This window comes from Triticum urartu, chromosome 3 (assembly GCF_003073215.2).
Source record: "Triticum urartu cultivar G1812 chromosome 3, Tu2.1, whole genome shotgun sequence".
Lineage (NCBI taxonomy): Eukaryota > Viridiplantae > Streptophyta > Magnoliopsida > Poales > Poaceae > Triticum > Triticum urartu.
The window spans coordinates 623168147-623190174 of record NC_053024.1 but is presented as its reverse complement, the minus strand read 5'-3'; positions in this window follow the sequence as shown (position 1 = coordinate 623190174).

Here is a 22028-nt window from a genome sequence, read left to right as displayed (position 1 = left end):
GAAAGTTCCACCTTGGACAGCGTTACTATAGACAACTGAAGGGTCCATCGAACCTTTTGTCGATGGCACAGCGGAACTCTCAAGGAAAGCACCAATGTCGGTGTCAAAACCAGCGGATCTCGGGTAGGGAGTCCCGAACTGTGCATCTAGGATCAATGGTAACAGGAGACGGGAGCCACGATGTTTTCCCAGGTTTGGGCCCTCTCTATGGAGGTAATACCCTACTTCCTGCTTGATTGATCTTGATGAATATGAGTACTACAAGAGTTTATCTACCACGAGATCGTGATGGCTAAACCCTAGAAGCCTAGCCTGTATGAGTATGGTAATGAATATATCCTTTCCGGACTGACCCCTCCGGTTTATATGGACACCGGGGAGGGAGGATCTAGGGTTACATAGAGTTAGTTACATAAGAAGGAATCTTCATAGTCGGTCGCCAAGATTGCCTTCCACGCCAAGGAGAGTCCAATCCGGATACAGATACAGTCTTCAGCCTTCATGTCTTCACAGCCCATCAGTCCGGCCCATGGATAACAGGCCGGAAGTCCGAGGACCCCTTAGTCCAGTACTCCCTCAAGGGGGGTGCGGCTTATATAGAGTGCACCGCAGCCCCATGTCTCCCACGTTTCTGGGGCATTAAATGCCATTGAATGCTTCAGTCACAGATGTGATGAGCCTCTACTACGACAGTTACAGGTAACGGTGGCCTTGACTCTTGTTAAAGGATGACTTAGGATTCTTCGACCGTTGCTGCTCCATGACGCCCTCCTGTCTTCTTTGTCTGAGTGGTGGTCCATCAGCCTAGTGGCGTGTGGTCGTCTGAGTGTCGTCGACCTGTCCATGTGGACTTCTTGATGTAAGCATCTGAATGCTGGCATGGTCCACGGACCTACCTATGGTTGTGATGGGCCCCATGTGGGTCCCAAATGACCCTACTTGTAATAGGTGACCTCATCACAGGCTCGTCGGTCGCTCGTCCTCGGCAGCACCGTTCCCCGAGCTTGTCCGTCACGCCCAAGATGTACCGTGCGTCGCTGCTCCACGGCCACTATCAGACACGGTTCTCCACCTCGCTGAACTGCAGTGTGGTTGCTTCGACCATGCATGCGGGCGTCATCGACCTCAGCGTCACGCCGGGGTACAACGGCGCTGGCCAGCTGTCCGACGGGACGAAAAGGAAGCAACCCCGGTCCTTCCCTTCGGCGAACATGGATGACACTCGCAGGTTGTTCGATGAAATGCCAATGCCGACGCCCACGGCTGACGACCCTGAGTACTCGGCGTTCATGGAGAATGTCATCTATGAGGGTCGTGGTGAGGCCTTCCACGTTGACAGCCACACCCAAGGTTATGATCCCAACGCGACCCAAAGCCAGGATGGTCGCGGCCACTATGAAGACACTCACCTCGGCGGCCATGATGAAGATGAGGACGACCATGGCAACTCTTGGCATGAAGACGATGACTTGTATTGTGAAGATGAAGAAGAAGAAGTCGACATTTCGGCCGAGCCTTTGGTGTTTATTGATGTGCTCACCCAAATAGCTGAGGCACAAAAGAGAAGGAAAAGCATTCGCACGAGATCGTACAGCCAAGATGAGGGCACTTTGATTTGAGAGGTTGATGGAGATAGGCCAAGATCCCATGAAAGGTTCTGAGCAAAAAGGATCCGTCTTTTGAACAAGAGTTCACAAGAACTTTCATGAGCGAAGGAAGTTTGCCCCCTACCAATTTGCGAGCACCCGTGGCATCAACTCAATCCAACAAGAGTGCAACAAGTATTGTGCCGCGCTTGAGAGCATTCAAGCCCGTCCCGTGAGCGGCCTAGGCCTTGGTGACTTGGTATGAACCTCTCGTTTTTTTATCATGTGTCCATTAATGTTGGCATGCCATTTGTGTTTCATGCATTTTATGTACTTTCATGTTACAGTTGTGGCCGCATCTTTGATTGTGTAGGCATTTCAATATTTGGAGGCCTTCACGGCTCGGCACAAGAACAAGCCGTTTACTCTCATGCATTGTTGGTCGCTCATCAAAGATTGCCCCGAGTTCAAAGACAAATATGCCGCTCGTTAGAAGAAAGGAGGGAAGGAGGCCATGGTGAAGGAGGGGGGCTTGCTCAAGAGGCCGAGGGGGAAGACAAGCTCAAAGGCCGACGAGAAGCGTGATGCGTCCTCCATAGCTTTTGCAAGGAACTTCAGAGAACATGATGAGCCAAAAGGAAGTGAGGGAAGAGAGCAGGAGCAAAGGGAAGGAGGAGCAAATGAAGATATACCTAGATCTTCAAACAAAGAAGCTTGACATGGAGGAGGTCGTGAAGAAGAGGAAGCTTGATATCGAGGAGACCTCTCAACTCAAGAAGTTTGAGATCGAGGCCACCAATGCCGAGACCAAGGCCAAGGAGGTGGCACTCGCGTTCATGAGCGTTGACAAACAACATGTCACCGGAGAGGAGGGCTTGGTTCAGGAACCGGCAGAAGGAGATGTTCGCTCGGGACGGTCTGAACTAGGTGAGACCACGACCACGATGGTTGTCTATTTTGAAGGTTGGTTGTTGTGCCGGCTGCTGGCTTTGTTGCCGGCGACAAAAACTTGTCATTTAAAGGCTGGCTCGTGTACCGGCCGCTGGCTTTGTTGCCGGCGTGATACTCGGGTGACCATTCTGTAGGTCGTTGGCTTTGTTGTCGACCAGTAATGAACTGGCGAGAGCGCGGCTACTGGCGTGAACTATGGCCATTTAGCTACACTCTTTGTTCTTTTTATATTTTGTATGCACAACGAACGAGATGCGGCCGAAATGCGGCCACACGATGGGCGCACTACCGGCGCTTCCAGAAATCCGGGAGGACATGACCCCATTACCACCCCAAAACAGACTAAAAGCGGATGAAACGGACGAAACGAACGTCCGTTTGAGGTCGTGTGTTGGAGTTGGCATTAGGCAGAAATCAACTCTATAGACAGTTGGGTAGAAAGCTTTGCTTGTTTTTATATTCAATTCTTATTATTCTCTTTCTACATCTTTGCAGAAACATGTGACTCCCGAGAAGCTTCCACAAGGCTGTAGAGATCTACTATCACTTCAAGGGTGCGTGTGTGTGCTGTTTGTGTTCTGAATAATATGAGATATTCTTTTTTTGCGAAGAAATATATGAAATATGCTTGTATTAGTGGGCATAGTCAGAAGCTGTAATGAGGATGTTTCTATCCTCCAACCTAGTTTATTTTGTTTGTTTTACCCTTAATATATGTGGTCTGACTTATTGTTTCATTGGAATACTTCTTCTATAAATGAAAACATAAATATGCAAGCTTTAAATACTCGCAATTTTGTATTTATTTATTAGAATAACCTGAGGATGAACTCTTTTTTTCTAAAAAAAATAGAGAGGAGAAATGTACTACCTCCACCATAACAGGTCACTAAATATTCCAGTTCTTCATAAGTAATAGTATATGCTACTCCCTTCGTTTCATAATAAGTGTCGTGATTTTAGTTTAAATTTGAACTAAAATCATGACACTTACTATGGAAAGGAAGGAGTATAACATATGTTCCCATATGCATGAAGTGATTGGTCCCAATAAGCAACGACTAGGTCTAAGAAAATATCCAGTCAACTTTGAAGGTCATATCTAACTCGAACAATCTTTCTTGAAATAACAAGCACTTGACAGTCTTTATCAAATACAGTAGTAGTATATGAAAAGCAAGCAATTGACAATTTCTACTCTAAACCAGCTAAGCAGAAAAAAAGGAGGGCATCAAGTCAAGTAAAATAGAGTTGCGGATCACACCCAGACTGAAACAGTGCTAACCATTAAACCCGTGAGTGAGTGATGTGATGAATACCAACCGGGTTTCTTACTTTTGGTTTCTGATTTGACACACTCTATGGGAGTAACGAAAATTTGGGTCACTGCAGTGAGTATCGACGATGCTGACCTCCCTCGTGGAACGTGTCAATCAGCAGCAAGTAGCATTGTGGCGCATTTGAGCTCTAACCTTTTCGGAACTGACAGAGACGTCCAAATTTCTGAATCGGTCCATAGACGTGCCCTCCAGGAGCCGAATCTCTTGTCTGTTTTCTTAGCTTGACTTGCTCTACGCTCTGCAGTGCACGTTCGATCTTCTTTCACGAAATATTGACAGGAGAGGAGATCTAAATACGGGGAGCAAACCTTTGCGTCTTTTAGTGTCAGAAGACACCATCTTGATCTTTACGGTGCAAGCAAGATATACCCCTATATGCTGGCAAGAAAAGTTGAAGGAAGAAAGAGAGAGAGAGAGAGGAGCTACTATGTCTATTTTTCATATGGAGCTACTCCCTCTGTACATAAATATAAAAGTGTTTAGATCATTACTTTTTCTGTAAAGAAACATGTTATGACCGGCGTACACTATAGCTGGAGAAGGCCCAATGGCGCAGGTAGTTAGGGACTTGGCCCAACTTATCGTTATTTTTATTATTGTTATCTTTTTAAAAGATTATACAAACACATGTAAGGACTCGTTTTGAAAACAAGCAATAAACAATCTCAATTGCTCGGCTTCCTTTAGGAGCCGGGACCCCCAAAGCCCTAGCCGCCCCTGCGCCTTCTCCCTCCCGCACGATCACGGCGCCCCAGGGCCGTCGGCCGCGACCTCCACCTCGCCAACCCTCCTTACACCCCTATAACTTGAGATCGTGCCCTGGTAGGGACTCGGTTCCTATCAAAACACTTTTATATTTTTTTTTACGGAGAAAGTAATAACTGTCATGAATCAATCGCTGGCGACTGGGGAGTGAGGTCGGCTAGCTAGAGATCCTGGAACACTTGGAAGGATAATGCGAAGACTCCTTCGTTCACACGAATTAATTGAGACGAACGCTATGCCGGCTGCATCTGTCTGCATTTGCATGCGACGTTCTCTTCTGTACGTACGAGTTAGGACAAACATTTTGTAGGCTTTCGCATGTTCTTTCAGCATACATTTCCCATATACATATAACGTTGTCACATCAGAAGTAACATCTTTGTGCATGTCCAGTATACATGTGGTTATCTTATTTACTATAGCGCAATCAAGCTTAAGTAGTACTGCCACCCCTTCCGCCAAAAAAGAAAAAGAAAAGAAAAGAAAGAAGAGTGCTATGTCATCCCAGGTTGTGCAAAAAGTTAGAGTTTGGACGGTTCTGCTTAGAAGTTACTGCTAGACGTAGACTAACGTGCACTAATTAACGAGTTGGCAACAAAGATACAAGCACTAAAATAACACCGACGACACCGGTGCCGTAAGCTCCAAGGTGCCTCGAATCGCAGTCGATTTCATCCAGCTGCCAGCCTGCCACGTCCCGACCTCCATCCTTTTCCAAGACGCGTCATCAGTGAGTCATCGAGCAACTGGTGCTACTACGACGTGTGCACGGTGGGTCATGGAACTCCAGGGTGTGGGCCAACCTCGCGCGCGCGTTCCGACACAGGCTGTGGACTTGCTCGCAACAACGAAAGCTGCACTTCTCTTTCCTTGCTTGTTGCCAGTGTAGTCTTTGACAAGTCAAGCACGAGCCTCGGAACAAAAGGCTTAGAGCATCTCCAGCCGCGTTTCTAACAAATTTTCTTCATGCGTTTTTGTCACGCCAGCGCCAAAAAAAGACCCAGTCGTGGCCCCAGAAGCCCGTTTTTCGCCGGCTCGGGCCGAAACTGATGCCGGCGGACCCAGACCGAACCCGGTGCCCGGCGGGACGCCTGGGGGCGTTGGCACAAGCGAAAGACCGCGTGGGTCCGCCCTGTCGGCGAGTCGAGCGCCTCTTCCCGCCGTTTCATCCCGTTTTTTCGCTACTTCCTTCCCATTCTCTCCATTCCTCCCGCCAATCTCCCGCCCGCCTCCGTCGCCATGCCACCGAAGGAGTACGTTGCCCCCCGTGCCGCGGCGACCACGACCGCCCCTGTCGCCCAGCCGAAGCAGAGGAAACCTAGGGCGCCGCCGTCCAAGCCACCGAGCATGACGAACGCCGAGTGGAGGGTGGAAGTTCAGCGACGAGAGGCGGAACCGGGCGCGGGCGGTGGCTTCGGCGGACCAAGCCAAGGCCGACGCGACTCGCGCGGGGATGACGAACCCACCCGGCAACCACGCCCAGTACGCGCCCTGGGGCCAGCAAGGCGTTGGTTCTCCATCGCCGCAGCCATGGGGATGCACGCCCTCACCGGGCTACGCCGACGGGGACGCGCACGGTGGGTTCAACCCCAACGTCACCTTCCCCCATGGACACCCGGCCCAGCGGACGCCCTCGCCCGCCTTCACGGGCGTGCAGTACCCTCCACACAACTACTTGCCGCCCGCCTACGCGTCCTCCCCGACGCCCCCTCCCCGCCGTGGCGCGCTGCCCTTCTCGCACCTCAGCGACACCGACAAGACCGAGGCCGACATGGATGACATCATCGCGACAGATTCGGCCGCGGCCGCCGCGTATCCCGGGTTCGCCACCCCGAACGACACCGTGGATCTGAGCGGTGGCATGGAAGGCGAGCTCGGCTACGTCTACGGCGAAGAGGAGCAGGAGGAGCAGGAGGAGGAGGACGAAGAGGAGGAGGAGGAGGAGGAGGAGGAGGAGCCGGCGACTGTTCAGGCGAGGAGGAGCAAGAAGAAGAAGCGGGCGGCCAGGTCCGGCGAGCCGCGCATCAAGTGGGCGTCCAAGGAGGAGGAATGCCTCGCCGACGCATGGAAATTCGTCTGCCTCGACCCGACCACCGGCACGAACCAGAGCTTCGAGATGTACTAGGAGCGCATCAAGGCCGAGTTCGACGAGCGCAAGCTCGTCGACCCCTACTTCAAAGGCGTCTACATGCAGCGCGGGTCGAAGGCGATGGTGAACCATTGGGGGCGTATCCAGGGGCGTGCAACAAATGGCATGAGATCGTCGAGGAGGTCGCCGCTCGCCCGGAGAGCGGCGCCAGCGTTGAGGATTAGGTATGCCACACCGGTCTCCCGCCTCTCCTCGTGTGTGCGCCCGCCAACTATTTGTTCCTCCGCGCAGTTGCTGCGCATGTTCGCCTTGTATCGGCAGGGCAACAACGATGCCGAATTCAAGTACCTGCACGTCTACAAGCGCATAAACATGTGCAAGAAGTGGGCGGAAGTCCGGTGCACCCTCGACAAGGCCAAGGAGACCTACAAGCCGGACGCGTCGACTGTGGGCGCGTCACAAGGGCGGTCGGACGGCAACAAAGGTGCCAAGAAGGGGAAACACGCCGGCGCGGCCACCGCTCGAGTGCAGGAGTCCATCGAGCACTGCCTCGCCGACGGGCTGTCCTTCGTGAAGAGAAGACTGAGGCGCGGTGGTCGGCGTTGATGTCGAGCAGTGTAACACCCACGGTGCGGCTATATCTCCCACGTGTCGGAGCATGACTTAGAGGCATAACCGCATTGTAGGCATGTCGCAAGAGGGGTAATCTTTACACATCCCATGTACTGAATAAGAAAGAGGTATAGAGTTGGCTTACAATCGCCACTTCACATAATACATAAATATAGCATTACATCATCCAGAATACAATCAAGGTCCGACTACGGAACCAAAATAAAGACAACCCCAAATGCATAAGATCCCCGATCGTCCCAACTGGACTCCACTACTGATTGTCTGGAAAGGAAACATAGGAACGCCCTGAATCCTCGTCGAACTCCCACTTGAGTTCGGTCGCATCCCCTGGAATGGCATCATCGGCACCTGCATCTGGTTTTGGAAGTAATATGTGAGTCACGGGGACTCAGCAATCTCACACCCTCACGATCAAGACTATTTAAGCTCATGGGTAGGAAAAGGTAGTGAGGTGGAGCTGCAGCAAGCACTAGCATATATGGTGGCTAACATACGCAAATGAGAGCGAGAAGAGAAGGCAAAGCACGGTCGAGAAGCTACAAAGATCAAGAAGTGATCCTGAAAACTACTTACGTTCAAGCATAACACGAGACCATGTTCTCTTCCCGGACTCCGCCGAAAAGAGATCATCATGGCTACACACGCGGTTGATGCATTTTTATTAAGTTAAGTGTCAAGTTTTCTACAACCGGGCATTAACAAATTCCCATCTGCCCATAACCGCGGGCACGGCTTTCGAAAGTTCAAAACCCTGCAGGGGTGTCCCAACTTAGCCCATCACAAGCTCTCACACTCAACGAAGGATATTCCTTCTCCCATGACGACCCGATCAGACTCGGAATCCCGGTTACAAGACATTTCGACAATGGTAAAACAAGACCAGCAAGACCACCCGCTGTGCCAACAAATCCCGATAGGATCTGCACAAATACGGGAGCCAACGTAACCCAAGTTGCCAAGGGACGGCCCCGCAAGGTGCTCTAAGTTGGACCAACACTTAGAGAAGCACTGGCCCAGGGGGTTAAAATAAAGATGACCCTTGAGTACACGAAACCCAAGGGAAAAAGGCTTAGGTGGCAAATGGTAAAACCAAGGCCGGGCCTTGCTGGAGGAGTTTTATTCAAGGCAAACTATCAAGGGGTTCCCATTATAACCCAACCGCGTAAGGAACGCAAAATCAAGGAACATAACACAGGTATGACGGAAACTAGGGCGGCAAGAGTGGAACAAAACACCAGGCGCAAGGCTGAGCCTTACACCCTTTACCAAGTATATAGGTGCATTAAAGTAAACAAGATATAATAATGATATCCCAACAATAAACATGTTCCAACAAGGAACAAACTCCAATCTTCACCTGCAACTAGCAACGCTATAAGAGGGGCTGAGCAAAGCAGTAACATAGCCAAACAACGGTTTGCTAGGACAAGGTGGGTTAGAGGTTTGACATGGCAATATGGGAGGCATGATAAAGCATGTGGTAGGTATCGCGGCATAGGCATAGCAATAGAGAGAGCAACTAGCAAACAAAGATATAAGTGATTTTGAGGGTATGGGCATCTTGCCTGCAAAGTTCTCCGGATTGACGTAAGCTTGATCCTCGTAAGCGTACTCAACGGGTTCCTCGATCACGAACTCGTCTCCCGGCTATACCGAAGGCAAGAACACAAGAAAAAGAAACCACAATCAACCATGGTGCAATGCGCAAGCAACATGATGCAAAACATGGCATGATATGCGGGATGTAATATGCAATGCATATGCATGCTTCGGAAGGGAAAGATTGAACCAGGCCTCAACTTGTCAAACCAAGAGTGCCGCTGGAAAGATGAGTTGATTTCGGTCGAAATCGATATAAAGATCACCGGAATCGGATGCACGGTTTGCAAATGGCAAGCAAAACAAGAATGGCACGATTCCACGATTAACAGCATGATGCCATCTAAAATGCATCAAGAAAATAAGCTACTGCACTCTAACATAGCAACAAAACACGTGGCTGGGATCTACTCAAGATGCTTCACAAGAGATGAACACTGAGCTACGGCTAAATCACACAAGAGCAGGTTCAAACAAGCATGGCAAGAGTGCAAAAGATATCAGCTTCACAGACTTAGTGGAAATAACATGTCAGGAAATAACATTAGGAAGCAATGTTTAGAGCAAGATAACAACATACTACAGGAACAGAACATAGCAATATAAGGCATATCATGAAACATACTACAGGAACAGAACAAGATATGATGGCACCCATATAAACATAGCAACTTTCGCTAACAGATTCAGACTTGGCAGAAAACTGGACATGGCAAAAACAGAGTTATGTAGGCATGTTTGCGAGCTCGATGCACTCAACACAAGGAATTTCATGACAAACTAAGCAGACATCCAGCAAGAAGACATGTTCAAGAAGCTAACCATGGCAATAACCATCTCATAGCATGCATGGATCAACTACAACAACCTTCGCAAAATTGATTAACACGTAACCAATCTGCCAGGAACATTTTATAGCAAAAGTAGAGCAAGATTGAGTCATGCTAGGGTACTCCATAAATGCAAACAAAGACATGGATGGATAGAGCACAATCATATGCCCAAATCATCCTTACTTAACATACTCAAAAGAGGCATGTATCACTCTGTATCAACATGAATACATGGCATAAAAATAACATCAGGGAAAAGACTTAGTAGAATTCTAAGTCCCTGAAATCAGCAACATCACGAGAGCTACTTTGCATGCATGTGCTAGTCACCACATTGATCATAAAAATACATGGCATACACCCCTGTAAATATGTCATGACATAACCCAAAACACATGTAGAGCTCTTGCTCATATGCAGCACACATTAATCATGGCAAAAAAGACAAAAGCTCATAATCTGATAAGAATCAGGAACTAACATTTTATAACACTCTTGTAATGGAATTTTAGGCATCAAGATGGACTCAAACAAGCATGGTGCAATGGAACAAAATGAAGAGGACATCCTAACGAACAATTTGATATATCACACGCCCAAAACGATGCTACGATGACAAAGATATGATGCAATGAACATGGCTAGAAAATATGAACAGGAAAAAGACTTAGTGGAAATTAGACCTCCGAGAAGTTGGACGAGGCGAAGTGGGATGGAATGGTGCGGGACGGGGCACGGTGTTTGGTTGCTCGAGCTGGTGGATCTGATCCCAGCTTGGGTCCGACTCCGGCGGGCTCGGCTTCGGCGAGCCGCGTCGAAGGCCGGGGAGGACGGCGCGGCGAGGAGGAGACGGCGGCGCGGTGTTCGGGCGGCGGCGACCGGCCGGAGAAGCGGCGCGCGGCGCGGGCGAGGAGCGCGGAGGAGCGGTAACGTGCGGGGCGGCGACGACGGCGCACGGCTGCCGGCAGCGAAGGGCGCGGGCGCGGGCCGCGGAGGCGCGGGCGGCTGGCGGCGGCGGGCGCGCGGGCCGGGGAGGGCCCATCGCGGGCTCGGCGGTCCGGCGTGGTTGGGGGCGAAGACGCGCCACATGGCGGGCGCCGGTTGGCCGCGGGCGTGTCCGGCGGAAACGGACACGTCCGGTGGCGGCAGGGGCTATTCCTTAGGGTTTCACCGCGAATTTGGAAGAGGGGGTACCTATTTATACATAGAAGGAGCTAGGAGAGTCCAAATGGAGTGTGGTTTTCGGCCACGCGATTTTGATCGAACGGCCGAGAGGATGGAGGGGGTTTGGATGGGTTTTGGGCCACTTTGGAGGGGTGTTGGGCTGCAACACACACGAGGCCTTTATGATTCCTTGGTTAACCGTTGGAGTATCAAAAGGACTCCAAATGGCACGAAACTTGACAGGCGGTCTACCGGTGGTGTACCAAGGCCGCTTGGCAAGTCTCGGTCCAATCCGAGAACGTTTAACACTCGCACACGAAAAGAGGCAAAAGGGGGGCGCCGGAGGACGTAGGAGTGCCGGAATGCAAAACGGACAACGGGGAAAATGCTCAGATGCATGAGACGAACACGTATGCAAATGCGATACACATGATGACATGATATGAGATGCATGACATGGACAAAATGCCAAACGAAGGCAAAACCCAGCCACAAGGGAATAGCATAACTTAGAGCCGAAAATGGCAAGAGTTGGAATACAAATATGGCAAGTAACATACGGGGCGTTACAAGCAGCGCCATCAAGTTCGACCTACTCCGGACCAACATCGCTGCGAAGAAGAGAAACACCGACCTGGCTTTCATGCTAGGCGGGGCGGACATGCTCCAGAGCACGGACGAGACGGTCAAGGTGTGGTACTTGGCGGAGCGGGGCCTCATCCTGAACCAGCTTCCATCGACGACGCCGCCCATGCCGATGCCCACACCGACGCCGACACCAAGCCCGACTGATGAGGTTGCCGAGAACACCCGCAGCACAGAAGCCACGCCGACACCGTCCAGCGCAGAGACCCCATCAAGCCCGTGCACGCCGACTCCGCCGACGCTGGAGGCCGACCTCGCCGTCTGATGCACACGTGCGTCCTTTCTGTTTTTTGTACGCCGTACTTGTGGCCGCGTGATCGCCAGATTTGTGGTGTCTATTTTGTCAGCGGGAATGATCTATGTTTGAATTTACCGCGGCGCCTGGGGGCGTGGCTGGGAGCTAGGTCGCCCCCAGAGGCCAACCTAGCGCCGGTTCGCCCTCAGGCCGTTCTTTTTCGGCGCCCTGGGGGGCTGAACGGCTGGAGATGCTCTTAGCATGCCAGATTAAGTGCACAATTCATATGTGGATGCGCCATGCGCCATGGTCGCACGTCTTCGTACCATTTCTTCAACGATTTTGCTGGTAGCTCCGTGAACCGAAGTTATGTTTTGTTTAGATCGGCTGAGATTTAAGAAGATCTTTAGTTGATTAGTAGTAAGAAACAGACTGATCCCCAAACCCTAAAGGCTGAAGCCGGATGCGTCGCCAAATGGGTGGGTGTAGAAAGTTTCTGTGATCGATTTAAGGAATACAATAATTAGAGTGGGCCATAGAAGTTGGATGTTGACACCACCTGTCATAGAAAATATTTTCATTTATTAACTTTTCATGGGTATTCATTGGGTTAGACATGGGCATAATTTCATACCCGTAGCCTACCCAGATATTTTGTGGGCATGGATACCCATATTCATGGGTACAAAATTTCTCCAAGTCTTGCCCATGCCCGTTGTTTTTGGATAGGGTACCCATACCCATGGGCAAAATTTTCATCCCTATGTTTACTTTGTACTTTTGAACTTTACATTAATATGTGTGCATCGCTCGATGCGGAGGCTGAGGCTTGCTTCCCTTTCCAAAAAAAGCTAGTGTGTGCTATTAGTTTGTTTTGGCGAGCAAATTTGAAGGTTTGACAGAGATTGACCGATGTTTATTCTGTTATTGACTTATTATATTCTTTATGTGATAGAAAATTAAGCATGAATGGGTAATTTTTAACACATAATAGATGCTTCTTGAAGTTTTATTTTCCTAGATGGATTGGACTTGAGAAAATCTTAATGGACTGAGTAGGCTGATATTCCTTTAATTGGCATAAACGACTCCATTTTATTTGTAGGTGGGTATATTTGTAATTGTTTTTCTCTTCGTGAGGGTAGTTTGACCATTTTCATAGAGATTGATCGACAAACAACGGGTTTGCACCTCATCTAACAGAAGATGAATTTTCTATTACACAATATGTGGATGACATTGAGCTCATGATGGATCACAATCTGGAAAGGGCAAAAAAATGTATCTAAAAGTGGTGTCTTGTGCTTTTGAGTAAGCATTCTTGACTAATGATTAACTTTCATAAGACTGAGCTTTTATTTTAGATACATGTTATTGTAGCAAAGTGCACTGAGAAAAACAATATCAACTCTGCAAATTTGAGTGTCATTTACTATCCAGAGGACCAGGTGCTTGGGGATCCAAAGAGCTTGAAGTTAAGAATATTGCTCCCCTAAGTAAATTGTTATACAAACTGTTGGGAAACGTAGCATGCAATTTTAAAAAAATTCCTACGCTCACGCAAGATCTATCTAGAAGATGCATAGCAACGAGAGGGGGAGAGTGTGTCCACGTACCCTCACAGACCGAAAGCGGAAGCGATTGACAACGCAGTTGATGTAGTCGAACTTCTTCTCATTCCGACCGATCAACCACTGAACATACGACACCTCCGAGTTCTGCACATGTTCAGTTCGATGATGTCCCTCGAACTCTTGATCTAGCAAAGTGCCAAGGGAGAGTTCCGTCAGCACGACGACATGATGATGGTGATGGTGAAGTAATCCGCGCAGGGCTTCGCCTAAACACTATGTGAATATGACCGGAGGCGTAAACTGTGGAGGGACCGCCGCATATGGCTAACAATTGTTGGTGTGTGTTCTAGCGGTGCCCCCCCCTCATATATATAGATTGGAGGGGAGGGGAGGCAGCCAAGGGGCGCCCCAAGTAGGAGGAATCCTACTTGGGGTCCTCCCAATTCGGCCTCCCCTCTTTCCTATTCCTATTCGGAGTAGGAAGGGAAGAGGGGGGAGGGGGAATCCTATTCCCTTTTTCCTTTCCTCCTTCCCATTTTCTAGTCTAATTTGGCCAGCCCATATGGAGGGGCGCACCAGCCCCTTAGGGGATGGTCTGTCCCTCTCTTGGCCCATTAGGCCCATATAGTTTGTCGGGGGTTGCCCGTAACCCCTTTCGGTGACCCGATATGTACCCGATCGATACCCCCAGTACACTTCGGTGTCCGAATATCATCGTCCTATATATGAATCTTTACCTCTCGACCATTTCGAGACTCCTCGTCATGTCTGCGATCTCATCCAGGACTCCAAACAACATTCAGTCACCAACTCACATAACTCGTATAATACAAAATCATCATCGAACGTTAAGCGTGCGGACCCTATGGGTTCGAGAACTATGTAGACATGACTGAGACACTTCTCCGGTCAATAACCAACAACGAAACCTGGATGCTCATATTGGTTCCCACATATTCTACGAAGACCTTTATTGGTCGTACCGTAATGACAACATACGTTATTCCCTTTGTCATCGGTATGTTACTTGCCCGAGATTCAACCGTCGGTATCTTCATACCTAGTTCAATCTCGTTACCGGCAAGTCTCTTTACTCGTTCCGTATTGCATCATCCTGCAACTAACTCATTAGTCACATTGCTTTAAGGCTTATTGTGATGTGCATTACCGAGAGGGCCCAGAGATACCTCTCCGATACTTGAAGTGACAAATCCTAATCTCGATTTATGCCAACCCAACAAACACCTTCGGAGATACCTGTACAGCATCTTTATAATCACCCAGTTATGTTGTGATGTTTGATAGCACACTTAGTATTCCTCTAGCATTCGGGAGTTGCATAATCTCATAGTCGAAGGAATGTGTATTTGACATGAAGAAAGCAATAGCAATAAAACTGAACGATCAACCTGCTAAGCTAACGGATGGGTCTTGTCCATCACATCATTCTCCTAATGATGTGATCTCGTTCATCAAATGACAACACATGTCTATGGTTAGGAAACTTAATCATCATTGATCAACGAGCTAGTCTAGTAGAGGCTTACTAGGGACACGGTGTTTTGTCTATGTATCCACACATGTATCAAGTTTCCGGTTAATATAATTCTAGCATGAATAATAAACATTCATGATACAAGGAAATATAAAATAACAACTTTATTATTTCCTCTAGGGCATATTTCCTTCAGCCCTGCTACCTCTTGAGCACTGCGTTGGTTTTCCCTTGAAGAGGAAAGGGTGATGCAGCAAAGTAGCGTAAGTATTTCCCTCAGTTTTTGAGAACCAAGGTATCAATCCAGTAGGAGGCCACACGCAAGTCCCTCATACCTACACAAACAAATAAGAACCTCACAACCAATGCGATAAAGGGGTTGTCAATCCCTTCACGGTCACTTACGAGAGTGAGATCTGATAGAGATAATAATGGTAAGATAAATATTTTTGGTATTTTTATGATATAGATTGAAAGTAAAGATTGCAAAGTAAAATAGATTGGAAACTTATATGATGGAAAATAGACCTGGGGGCCATAGGTTTCACTAGTGGCTTCTCTCAAGATAGCATAAGTATTACGGTGGGTGAACAAATTACTGTCGAGCAATTGATAGAAAAGCGAATAATTATGAGAATATCTAGGCATGATCATGTATATAGGCATCACGTCCGTGACAAGCAGACCAACTCCTGCCTGCATCTACTACTATTACTCCACACATCGACCGCTATCCAGCATGCATCTAGAGTATTAAGTTCATAAGAACAGAGTAACGCATTAGGTAAGATGACATGATGTAGAGGGATAAACTCAAGCAATATGATATAAACCCCATCTTTTTATCCTCGATGGCAACAATACAATACGTGTCATTTCCCTTTCTGTCACTGGGATCGAGCACTGCAAGATTGAACCCAAAGCTAAGAACTTCTCCCATTGCAAGAAAGATCAATCTAGTAGGCCAAACCAAACTGATAATTCGAAGAGACTTGCAAAGATAACCAATCATGCATAAAAGATTTCAAAGAAGAATCAAATATTGTTCATAGATAGACTTGATCATGAACCCACAATTCATCGGATCTCGACAAACACACCACAAAAAGAGTTACATCGAATAGATCTCCAAGAAGATCGAGGAGAACTTTGTATTGAGATTCAAAGAGAGAGAAGAAGCCATCTAGCTAATAACTATGGACCCGAAGGTCTGAAGTAAACTATTCATGCATCATCGGAGGGGCCATGGAGTTGATGTAGAGGCCCTTCGTGATCGATGCCCCCTCTAGCGGAGCTCCGAAAAAGGCCCCAAGATGGGATCTCTTGGGTACAGAAGGTTGCTGCAGTGGCAATAGAGTTTCGTGGTGCTCCTGGATGTTTTCGGGGTATGTGAACATATATAGGAGGAAGAAGTAGGTCGGTTGAGCCATGAGGGGCCCACGAGGGGGGAGGGCGCGCCCCCTGCCTCGTGTACACCTCGTTCGTTTCTTGACGTCCACTCCAAGTCCTTTGAATCACGTTTGTTCCAAAAATCACGCTCCCGAAGGTTTCATTCCGTTTGGACTCCGTTTGATATTTCTTTTCTGCGAAACACTGAAATAGGCAAAAAAACAGCAATTTGCACTGGGCCTTGGGTTAATAGGTTAGTCCCAAAAATAATATAAAAGTGTAAAATAAAGCCCATTAACATCCAAAACAGATAATATAATAGCATGGAATAATCAAAAATTATAGATACGTTGGAGACGTATCAAGCATCCCCAAGCTTAATTCTTGCTCGTCCTTGAGTAGGTAAATGATAAAAACAGAATTTTTGATGTGGAATGCTTTCTAGCATGTTCTTCAATGTATTTTTCTCTATTGTGGCATGAATGTTCATATCCGAAAGATTCAAGATAAAAGTTTATTGTTGACATAAAAATAGTAATACTCCAAGTATGGTAATCAAGCAATTATGTCTTATCAAAATAACATAGCGAAAGAAAACTTATCCCTACAAAATCATATAGTTTGGCCATGCTTCATTTTCGTCACACAAAATGCTCTCATCATGCACAACCCCGATGACAAGCCAAGCAATTGTTTCATACTTAGCCTTTTCAAACTCTTTCAACTTTTACGCAATGTATGAGCGCGAGCCATGGACATAGCACTATGGTTGGAATAGAATATGATGATTGAGGTTGTGTGAGAAGAAAAAAGGGAGAAAGTCTCACATTGACGCGGCTAATCAATGGGCTATGGAGATGCCCACCGATTGATGTCAATGCAAGGAGTAGGGATTGTCATGCAACGGATGCACTAGAGCTATAAATATATGAAAGGTCATCAAAGAACTAAGTTGGTGTGCATCCAACTTGCTTGCTCACGAAGACCTAGGGCATTTGAGGAAGCCCGTCATTGGAATATACAAGCCAAGTTCTATAATGAAAAATTACCACTATTATATGAAAGTGACAAAATAAGAGACTCTCTATCATGAAGATCATGGTGCTATTTTGAAGCACAAGTGTGGGAAAAGGATAGTAACATTGTCCCTTCTCTCTTTTTCTCTCTCTCTTTTTTTGTTTGGACCTTCTTCTCCTTTTTTAGGGCCTCTTTTTTCGTCCGAAGTCTCATCCCGACTTGTGGGGGAATCATAGTATCCATAATCCTTTCCTCACATGGGACAATGCTCTAATGATGATCATCACACTTTTATTTACTTACAACTCAAGAATTACAACTCGATACTTAGAACCAAATATGACTCTATGTGAATGCCTCCGGCGGTGTACCGGGATTGCGATGAATCAAGAGTGACATGTATGAAAAATTAAGCATGGTGGCTTTGCCACAAATACGATGTCAACTACATGATCGTGCAAAGCAATATGAAAATGATGGTGCGTGTCATAATAAATGGAACGGTGGAAAGTTGCATGGCAATATATCTCGGAATGTCTATGGAAATGCCATAATAGGTAGGTATGGTGGCTGTTTTGAGGAAGATATGAGGCTTATGTGTGATAGAACATATCATATCACGGGGTTTGGATGCACCGGCAATGTTTGCACCAACTCTCAAGGTGAGAAAGGGCAATGCACGATACCGAAGAGGCTAGCAATGATGGAAGGGTGAGAGTGCGTATAATCCATGGACTCAACATTAGTCATAAAGAACTTGCATACTTATTGCAAAAATCTACAAGTCATCAAAACCAAGCACCACACGCATGCTCCTAGGGGGATAGATTGGTAGGAAAAGACCATCGCTCGACCCTGACCGCCACTCATAAGGAAAGCAATCAAAGAACACCCCATGCTTCAAATTTTTCACACAATGTTTACCATACGTGCATGCTACGGGACTTGCCAACTTCAACACAAGTATTCATCAATTTCACAATTACTCAACTAGCACACCTCTAATACTACCACATTTATATCTCAAAACAACTATCAAGCATCCAACTTCTCTTAGCATTTAAAATTTATAACCAAAGTAAATTACCATGCTGTTCTAAAGGACTCTCAAAATGATATAAGTTAATCATGAGAGATCAATTATTTCTATAAAACATAACCACCACCGTGCTCTGAAAGATATAAGCGAAGCACTAGAGCAAAAATTATCCAACTCAAAAGATATAAGTGAAGCACAGAGTATTCTAATAAATTCCAATTCATGTGTGTGTCTCCCAAAAGGTGTGTACAGCAAGGATGATTTTGGTAAACTAAAAAGCAAAGACTCAAATCATACAAGATGCTCCAAGCAAAACACATATCATGTGGCGAATAAAAATATAGCTCCAAGTAAAGTTACCGATGGACGAAGACTAAAGAGGGGATGCCTTCCGGAGCATCCCCAAGCTTCGGATTTTGGTTGTCCTTGGATTTTAACTTGGAGTGGCTTGGGCATCCCCAAGCTTAGGCTCTTGCCACTCCTTGTTCCATAATCCATCAAATCTTTACCCAAAAATTGAAAACTTCACAACACAAAACTTAAAAGAAAATCTCGTGAGCTCCGTTAGTAAAAGAAAACAAACCACCACTTCAAGGTAATATAACGAACTCATTATTTATTTATATTTGTGTTAAACCTACTGTATTCCAACTTTTCTATGGTTCATAAACTCTATTACTAGCCATAGATTCATCAAAATAAGCAAACAACACACGAAAAATAGAATATGTCAAAAACAGAATAGTCTGTAGTAATCTATAGGTTTAGAATACTTCTGGAACCCCAAAAATTTTAAAATAAATTTCTAGACGCGAGGAATTTATCTATTAATCATCTGCAAAAATAATTAACTAAATATCACTCTCTAGTAAAAAATGGCAGCAAATCTCGTAAGCGCTAAAGTTTTTGTTTCTTACAGCAAGATCGCGAAGACATTCCCCAAGTCTTCCCAAAGGTTCTACTTGGCACAAACACTAATTAAAAGCATAAAACCACATCTAAACAGAGGATAGATGAATTATTTATTAATAAACAGAATCAAAAAGCAAGAAACAAAAATAAAATTGGGTTGCCTCCCAACAAGCGCTATCGTTTAATGCCCCTAGCTAGGCATAAAAGTAAGGATAGATCTAGGTATTATCATCTTTGGTATTTATCTTTTTAATGGAGTTATGCTCGGATCCGGGAGGTTCCTTACATTTCCCTTCATACTCGGAGATTTTTAGATCTAGAGCATCCAACCGCTTATAGCAAAGTGTAATCAATGTATTCATGCGGTGAAGGTTCCCTCCAACATTTTTAAGAGGTTCAATAGACTTTTGCAATTCGCAAAATTTCTCTAAGATTTGGGTTCCCTCAGGAGATGGTCCCTTTTGTGGGGGAAGTATTCCTACTATCCCTTCTATAATTTCATAAGCAACACTAGATTCAATATCAATGAAATTCCGTTTGGCGGCAAAATCAAGGAGTTGCCTATGGGGTATGGTGAGCCCAATATAAAAATTACGAAGTAAAATCTTAGAGTCTCCCTCTTGAAGGAAATATGCCCTTGAGGCAATAATAAAGTTGTTATTTATATTTCATTATATCATGATAAATGTTTATTATTCATGCTAGAATTATATTAACCAGAAACTTAGTACATGTGTGAATATATAGACAAACAGAGCGTCACTAGTATGCCTCTACTTGACTAGCTCGTTGAATCAAAGATGGTTAAGTTTACTAACCATAGACATGAGTTGTCATTTGATAAACGGGATCACATCATTAGGAGAATGATGTGATTGACTTGAACCATTCCGTTAGCTTAGCGCTTGATCGTTTTAGTTTACTGCTATTGCTTTCTTCGTGACTTATACATGTTCCTATGACTATGAGATTATGCAACTCCCGATTACCGGAGGAACACTTTGTGTGCTACCAAATGTCACAACGTAACTGGGTGATTATAATGGTGCTCTACAGGTGTCTCCGATGGTACTTGTTGAGTTGGCATAAATCGAGATTAGGATTTGTCACTCCGATTGTCGGAGAGGTATCTCTAGGCCCTCTCGGTAATGCACATCACTATAAGCCTTGCAAGCAATGCAACTAATGAGTTAGTTGCGGGATAGTGCCTTACGGAACGAGTAAAGAGACTTGCCAGTAACGAGATTGAACTAGGTATTGAGATACCGACGATCGAATCTCGGGAAAATAACATACCAATGACAAAGGGAACAACGTATGTTGTTATGTGGTTTGACTGATAAAGATCTTCGTAGAATATGTAGGAGCCAACATGAACATCCAGGTTCCACTATTGGTTACTGACCGGAGGCGTGTCTCGGTCATGTCTACATAGTTCTCGAACCGGTAGGGTCCGTACGCTTAACGTTCGGTGGCGATCGGTATTATGAGTTTATGTGATTTGATGTACCGAAGGTAGTTCAGAGTCCCGGATGAGATGGGGGACATGACGGGGAGTCTCTAAATGGTCGAGACATAAAGATCGATATATTGGACGACTATATTCGGACATTGGAAAGGTTCCGAGTGATTCGGGTATTTTTCAGAGTACCAGGGAGTTACGGGAATACGGGGAAGAAGTATTGGGCCTCATGGGCCAAGTGGTGGAAGAGAGGAGGCAGGGCGCACGCCCCCCCATAGCCCAAACCGAATTGGACTAGGGGGCCGGGCCCCCTTTCTTCCTTTCCTCCCTCTCCTTCCTTCTCCCCTTCCCCCTTCCTTTCCTCCTCCTAGTAGGAGTAGGAAAGGGGAGTCATACTCCTACTAGGAGGAGGACTCCTCCTCCGGACGCGCCCTAGGAGGGCTGGCCGGCCTCCCCCCTTACTCCTTTATATACGGGGGCACCCTAGAACACACAAGTTGATCATTGATCCCTTAGCTGTGTGCGGTGCCCCCTCCACCATAATCCACCTCGATCATATCATAGCGGTGCTTAGGCGAAGCCTTGCGTCGGTAGCAACACCATCACCATCATCACGTCGTCCTGCTGACGGAACTCTCCCATGAAGCTCTACTGGATTGGAGTTCGTGGGACGTCATCGAGCTGAATGTGTGCTGAACTCGGAGGTGCCGTGCGTTCGATACTTGGATTGGTCGGATCGTGAATACGTTCGACTACATCAACCGCGTTCTCATAACGCTTCCGCTTACGGTCTATGAGGGTACATGGACGATACTCTTCCCTCTCGTTGTTATGCATCACCATGATCTTGCATGTGTGTAAGAATTTTTTTGAAATTACTGCATTCCCCAACAGTGGTATCCGAGCCAGGTTTATGCGTAGATGTTATATGCACGAGTAGAACACAAGTGAGTTGTGGGCGATACAAGTCATACTGCTTACCAGCATGTCATACTTTGGTTCGGCAGTATTGTTGGATGAAGCGGCCCGGACCGACATTACGCAAGACTGGTTCTACCGACGTGCTTCACACACAGGTGGCTGGCGGGTGTCAGTTTCTCCAACTTTAGTTGAACCGAGTGTGACTACGCCCGGTCCTTGTTGAAGGTTAAAACAACACTAACTTGACAAAATATCGTTGTGGTTTTGATGCATAGGTAAGAACGATTCTTGCTCAGCCCGTAGCAGCCACGTAAAACTTGCAACAACAAAGTAGAGGACGTCTAACTTGTTTTTGCAGGGCTTGTTGTGATGTGAT